The sequence below is a fragment of the Rousettus aegyptiacus genome, unplaced genomic scaffold (assembly GCF_014176215.1).
Source record: "Rousettus aegyptiacus isolate mRouAeg1 unplaced genomic scaffold, mRouAeg1.p scaffold_m13_p_14, whole genome shotgun sequence".
NCBI lineage: Eukaryota > Metazoa > Chordata > Mammalia > Chiroptera > Pteropodidae > Rousettus > Rousettus aegyptiacus.
The window spans coordinates 27,812,815-27,820,377 of record NW_023416289.1 but is presented as its reverse complement, the minus strand read 5'-3'; positions in this window follow the sequence as shown (position 1 = coordinate 27,820,377).

Sequence of the window (7,563 nt, the reverse complement as noted above, 5' to 3'; positions counted from 1 at the left end):
CCATCCATATGCTTAAAATCATTTTTATCTCTTACATAACATCCATTAAGAGGTGAGTAGGACAAATTAATTATTAATTTATATAAGAATGTCATTTTCCAATTCTAATCACGGTTGCATTTAAGAACTGAAGATATTAAACATGGAACAGTAGGCAGTAACTTCATAAGTAACAAAAAGCATTATGCTTACTAAGGAAAAATTGATTTTGCTAATTCTAATGAAATTAGGTTGATATAAAATAGAAAACAACTTAGAAATCTTGAGTGAATTAAATATTCAAGTTAATTTCTCAGAGATCTGGCATTTTTAAACCTCATCAGTAAAAGTTCTTGTATAATTAGCTTAGATTTAATAGCTTCTTTTTCTGATTGATGTACTTGGAAAAACTATTGTTCCTGCATGTAGTAATTCTCATCTTTTTTGTTTTGCCTTCAAAAGAAAAATATTTGCTTCTAAAACTCCTTTTTAGTATTATATCTGTCTTAACACCGTAGCTACTTTATTACATCATGGTGAGTAGAAAATAGCCATGGGCATTAATCTCCAGACCCTGTGGACATTTTTAGCAATTTTAGTGATGAGAGCTGAATTTAAAAATAGACTTCCGCTTACTAATTGACATATCTTGAGGCTTTCCATCAACTCAGTGACTCTTAAGCATTGGATTTTTTTCCTTCAGTTCAATAGAAAGCCTGGCACAAATGTTAGTGTTCCCCTTGCTAACTCTTAGGCAGGTGATGTGTTGATCTAACTTTATCTCCATATACCTCAGAATGCAGGAGATAACTTAAACGTGTTTATCCTCATAATGTTGATTGCTACTCCTTAAAATGTTTTAAGATATCCTTGAATGGGATACAAAATCTGATCAGGTTTGGCATTTCTTAGAAATAAATAGTCATTCTTCTAAGAAGCCTTTTCTTAGGATTAACTTACTGGGGTGGATATTTTTTTTGCAGTGATCTGAAAATTTTTCTTCAAAATGTGAGGTCTAGTCCAGTTTTTGAAATGTCAAGAAGTGTGTTCTCCTGGTCTTTTGCTTTCAAAATAGTGCGACAAGTACCAGCATAGCATCCACTGGAATTTGGCTGGAAGAAACCTTTGGCTTGAAGTTGTGTTGCCCCGTAAAGCAGAATAGCATCCTATATTTAGTGCTGTCTGAAACACGTCCCAGATACTATCAATAAATCTGTAAATAATTATATTTCAGAATTCTATAAATTCTATAAGCAAGGCTACTCCCCTGGCAGAGTCCACAGTGGTTGGGGAGTCTGCCCCAAGGCAGGACACTCACTGAAGTCGCCAAGGGCCATGAGGCGCCCTGGTCCCTAGGAATTAAGTGAAGCCTAAGATGGACTAGGTTCAGTGCCCTCTAGGTCCTCTTCTTCCCTGTTTACCTCACTACGAAGGAAGAGTTGATCGTTTCTCAGGATTGGATGTTCTCAAAATAGAGACTCTTCCTGTCGCCCCCAGCAGTGCCTCATTCTTCTTCCTTGGTAACTCCAAATGCTGTAGCCCTGTCTAGTATCAGCCAATAGGAGGAAGTGTGTGGTAGTGATGAGCTGAGTGCCAGGTGTGGATTTCAGCTTTGCCACTTTTCTTCTGTGGCCATGGGCAAGTTATCCTTCATGTCTTGTCTAAAAAATGAGGGTGATAACACCTACTTCTAGCGACGCCATAAAGACCAGAGAGAATAATACGTGTGCTAGTAGTTAGAATCTATTAGGGCTATATTGAAGAAAGTTCTTCACCGCTAATACTTCAACAATTTTAGAACATACTATTGGCCAGACTAACCCCGAGGTACAGGACGACTTCTTAGTCCTTTTGCTAGGAACAAACTAAGCACTTATTCTAGTAAACATTCAGTGAACGTCTTTTGTATGAATGAGTGAATAAAAAGTTTGTTCTCAAAAGGTAACAGTAGTTTACATATCTTTATCACTTTTGTTTGCATTGCCTTCCTAACCACCTGCAATGTCAACGAGTGAAAAAATACAGTAGAATCATTATAGTTAAGCTGCTAAATTGCTAAAATCACGTAGGCCAAGGCACGAGGAAACAATGTACTCTTGCTTTAACCGGCCTGGGAACTTAAACTTTTGAATTCTCCAGTTATGCCTGGAGATAGATACAGATATAGATAGATACATAGATATATAAATACTATAGATAACCTTCTGACTATCCCCTGAAGGACTTAAGAAAGAATGGTCACATGTCCAGATCACCAGTCATCTAGAGCAGGGGTCCCTAACCCCTGGGTCGTGGACCAGTACCAGTCTGCAGCCTGTTAGGAACTGGACCACAAAGCAGGAGGTGAGCAGCGGGCAAGTGAGCGAAGCCTCATCTGTATTTGCAGCCGCTCCCCAGCGCCAGCATCACCGCCTCAGCTCCACCTCAGATCATCAGACATTAGCATTAGGTTCTCATAGGAGCACTGGTCTCTGGTACCAAAAAGGTTGGAGACCACTGAAGAGGATCACCATCTCAGACCAATCCAGGAGCTAAGAATGCAGGACTGATTCTTCTTAAGAATTTTTTTTTTTTTTTTTACTGTTAGAACACTCGGTTTTTCTTCAGAACACTCTGGGTATTGCCTAGTTGTGTTTCCAGTTTGTAAACCCTAAGACTTGAATAAATCTTTGCCATTTATTTCTAACCAAAGCCTCCTGACTCATGCTTGGTTGGCAGGATTGATACCAATATTGCTGCAGTTGACATTCTTGTATGTGCCTTTTTGTGCACGTATGTATATAGTTCTTTTAGGATTATATGTAGAAGTGGACCTGTTGCGGGGTATATATTCAACTTTTTAGGATACATTCATTGCAAGTTGAACAAGTTGAACATTATACCCATAACATGTGAGAGCTCCAGTTTATCCATATCTACCTAACACTTTGTACTTTCAGTCTTTTTAAATTTTAGACATTTTGGTGGTGTGTAGTGGTATCTTAAGGATTATTAGTCTAAATATGAAAAGTAAAATGACTCAGCTTCCAGAAAAAAATGGGAGTATGTTCATGACCTTGGGCTTGGCAAAGGTTTTTAAACAGGACACATAAAGAAATGGTAAATCGTACTGCATTAAAATCACGAACTTTTGTTCATTAAAACAATTAGGATGATGAAAAGAGAAGTCACAGAGAGAAAGAAGATATTCATAATTCAATTACCCAACAAAAGAATTCTATCCAATATATTTACCCAAATATATAAAAATTACAGGTGGATTAAAAAAAATAAAAAGACAATCCAGTCAGTCAGACACTTCCCAAAAGAAGATACCCAAATGGCCCATAAGCCTATGAAAATGTGCTCAACCAGCGTCGTCAAGGAAAAGCAAACTGAAAACATGAAAGTGCATTTCTTAATGGGAAGAAAATGTCAAAAAGCTGCGTCCTCCACAGGAGCACATTCCGAATGTCCTGGATGCCCCAGGACAATTTCACACACTGTGACTCAGTGTCAGAATGCATCCAAAGAAATAGCTTCCTTAGCTTCTTCGTTATGGGGCAGGTATTCCTAAAACTCTCAGCTTTAATACCTGGCCTAGGCAAATAGAGAGTAACAATTCTGTGTTTGAGGATCTCAGCTGTAGGTGTCTCCCAGCCTACTTAGGACGTTTCCCTCTGCGAGATTTTAAGGAAGACTGCTGTGGATGTGGCCTGCTGCTTCTATCATCCTGGCCTCCCACCTGGTCCTGCCCTGCAGCGCAGAGCTAGATCTTCCAGAGCAGAATTGTTCTGCTAATCACCTATAATTCCTGGAATTTACTCAGCCCTGCCTTCTGAGGAGCTCAAAGCCATTTGTAGATCCTGCTGATAAAATGGCTGCCCCAAGGTCAGGTAAGCTCTCTGCCAAATTACTTCTGGGCTAAGAGGCTGTTCTCAAAACTCAGATAGAGATCCAGGGTGCCTTTTTGAGCAGCCTGCTCAGCTGGAACCTGGGGAGGAAGGCATTATTCATCCAAGCATTATGGGATTATCTGGGAGGGATGGTGTTCTCCCTCGTTAGGGGAGTGTGGTTATCCTTGTGGGCTGATGCATCTGCAAATGCAGCCATGAGCTGGGCTGCCACTCACATCTGGGCAGAGGGAAATGGAGGCAGGACTAAGTGTGGGCGAGTGGGGCAGGCCGGCAGGAGAGAAGAGGGGAGTGTGTTTTGGTTGGGAGAGCAAAACAGATGGGGAGAAGCCCAGGACCCAAAGAAGTTTGGATTCTGCTGAGTATTTTTCAGTTTTCAGCAAGGGGCTTCTTGTTTTTTTTCCCATATGTGTTTCCCAAGCAAACCAGCATTGAGACAAGCCCTATGTGGGCACAGCCTAGGTCACTCTTCTGTGGACCCTATTCATTCCCTGGACCTGCAGGAAGATCGGGAGTGAGAGCTGGAAACTGCAAGCTCCCCCCCCCCCCCCCACCCCCACCCCCCCATCTCTGCAACTCCAACGCAGCTGACTCACTGCTCTTCCATTACTCAGCCCTTTGGATGCTGTGTTTGGGGCAGTAGAAGGCACAGGGAAGAGTGACCTGCTGGCCCAGCTGACAGGCTCTTAGTATAATGAAATGCCAGAACAGGTACGCAGACAAATGGAGCTTGAGTTCTCAGGCGAGGGCTGTCCCTCTGGCCAAAATGCCCATGGGAGGTTCCCTGGAGGAGACAGAAGCACCTGGCAGAGAGAAGCGTCCTGGTGGGACTTCCACCCAAGCAGTCGGGGAGATGGTCCAAGCCAGGATGCAGGTGGTAGGGACTGACCAGCCCCAAGGAGGTTGGGTGGGGAAGGTGGGTGGGGTGAGGAGAGGCAGGTTGAGACATCTGAAGCATTTCCTACCTCTGGCCACTGCTTCTCCTATGCTGGAGCCAGTTCCTTGCAGCTCTGCTCCCTCTGTCCAAGTGGGACTCAGAACTGGGTGGTGGACGAGCCTGGCAGTGGGTACAGGAACCATTGGCCCAGGAGACAGGGTCTAGGGGCAAGGGTTACAGCAGATTGATCTCATTTCCATTCTTACCTCTGATGTCTCATACATACCTAGACATCCAGACCTGGCAGAGCCCCCCATGTCCAGCATGGAGAGAGCTGGGTGTTGCTGGCACAGGCTCCACAGGGTAGAGGCTGAGGGCATTTAGGGAGGGAAAGAGAATTCCAGTGCATCAGAAGGAAGTGGTCCTTTGTTCACACAGATCTCCCTCCTCTGTGCCAATAACCAAGAAGCTCCCCGTGATAAGGGAACACGTGGGATTTGAGAGCATACTCCGCCCCCCTCCCCGACCCACTCCCACCTTGCCCAGTATCTTCCGTGATACCAACTTTGCCAGTTCCAGCTTAGTGAAACACCTGTCACAAACAGACACCCTGCCCCACCCCAGACCCCCGAAACAAGCTGCAGGGAAAGAACTTGGGAATGTGCATCTCTGGAAAAACCCCTCCCTCTGGCAGAGCCTGGCTGTCTGCCTCATTGTTCCTGGGTTGATTTGGGTAGAAGAGTGAGGGTCACTGGCTAAGCCTGGAGCTGAATAAATCTTATCATTTATTGTTCCTGCTCCACAGGGAGCTGTCAGCTGGGGCAAGACCTCCCCAGCACCCCAGACAGTTTAGCTGTGACTCTCCAGTTTGCTGAGTCACCGAGGAAAGAGAACCACAGGCTGACAGTGGGGCGGGTCCCACCACATCACAGCTCACCTCTCCATCCCTCAGAGGGACAAGATTTACCATCTACTTTCCTCCCAACCCCCACCCCTCCCAGGGCCAGGAGAATTATGGTTTTGTTGGAGTGCACTTAGCTTTCCTTGGCCAGAAATTCCATAGCCCCAGGGTAGGCAAAGCCTCCCCAAACAACTAAAGGAGAAGAGGTGAAGGAACAGGGCTTTGTCCTGAGACCTGCCCCACCCACTGGGCAGAACTGGCCACCTAACAACCCAAGCTCTGGCAGGATACGAATCCTCCATACCGCATGGTCGTCTCCTTCGGAGCACCAGAGATGGACACACAATCAGCAGTCAGCAAGTTGGGCCGGGGTTAGCCCGGCTTATGGTGGTGCTCAATGCTTAGCCCCAAGCTGCTGGCCCAGGGCTCCTGAGGCAAGGACTTAACTCCCAGCTGACGACTGAAGAGGCTGAGGTTAGAGCAGGATGGTTCTTTCAGGCCTTACCTGATCCATGTGACAGCCCGCCTTCACCTGCACCCTTTCCACCCTTAGCAGAGGGCCGATAACAGAAGCTGTGCTGGACTGGCACTGAGAATGTCCTGGGCACTTTTGATACAGGACAGGACAAATTTCCCTGAGTCAGGGTGGAAGGGTGACGAGGGTGGAGACCAAGCCCTGTACCGAGAGAAGAGGGTCCTTCGGTGGGAGTGTAGAAAGAATTCAACACACAACAAAGTTAGAGTCAAAAAGAAAGTCTATTAGAAAAGGGATAACACTCCACAGAGTGTGGTCTCCTCTCAGAGGCAGACCGTGAGAGGGACAGTGAGAGGGACAGCGAGACAATCGAGAGAGGCACGGAGAGGCAGTAAGAGAGAGACAGAGGGGGCTGAGTGTTCGGGGAATTCAGTGTATATGTCATTCTTTAGTTCCCGTATCCTTTGCTAGGGACACGCAGTGAGGAAGGGGAAGGGGAAGAGTATGTAGCACTAAAAGCCGGCTGGCTGGCACTTCCCAGCCTTTCAGCCTTAGCTTCCCCAGGGTTTTAGCCATGGGGAATCTCTGGGTTGCTGGTTCGCCTTCGCAGGTGTGGGGAATGTGCTGTGAGCAATGGTAGTAGAGATCTTTGTTCTGAAGGGGTCCTCCTGGCCTGGCTGCAGGGCTGATCGGCACATTGCAGTCTCTGAATGTCGCTTGATTAACATTTTCATTCTTTTGCTTCCTCCCTACATTACTCTGATGCGTGTGGCAACAACGATTCTAGAAGTCAGGATGAGTCTGGGAAAACTGCCACCAGGACCATTTCCCTCCCGGCTTCCAGCTGCCGGGCCTCCCTCCCTAAGGCAGGAGCCTGGGGTTCCCCGCTGCCCCAGCTCCTGTCATTTAGAACAGCTCTGTTAGAACACAAGTGTGGCGGCCTGCACTGGCCAGGCAGTAAAAATTGGGCAGAGGCCAAGTCCAGCCATCGACAGCATTTAATTACATCCATTTTCAGAGTTGCGGATCTGGAAAGGTTGTCCCACAGCAATGTCAAGAGCACACCCTCAGGGCCTGTGTTGGACTGAACACGGGGTTCTCGAACAGAGGCTCTCCGTGGAGAGCAGGGACCCCAAGTTTGCTGCCCCTCCACCCTGATCTGATACATGCTACAAAGGCCAAGGCCTCCGCTTCTCCCTCTCAGGGGTGGTTATTTCTCTGCATAGGAGTAGGGGTTAGGGCTCCGGGCCAGCCTGCAACCCCTGTGGCCGACCCCACTTCCTGTGCTTCCGAGGGTCCATGCCAGCTTTAATCCCACGGACATTCTTTACTTCCGAGGGGGTAAGAGTTGAGCATTTTAGTGATACTTTTATGTGAACCCCAAAAGGCTCTAGAGCTCAGTGGCAGCTGGGGAGTGTGCTGGGAAAAGAGGCCCGTC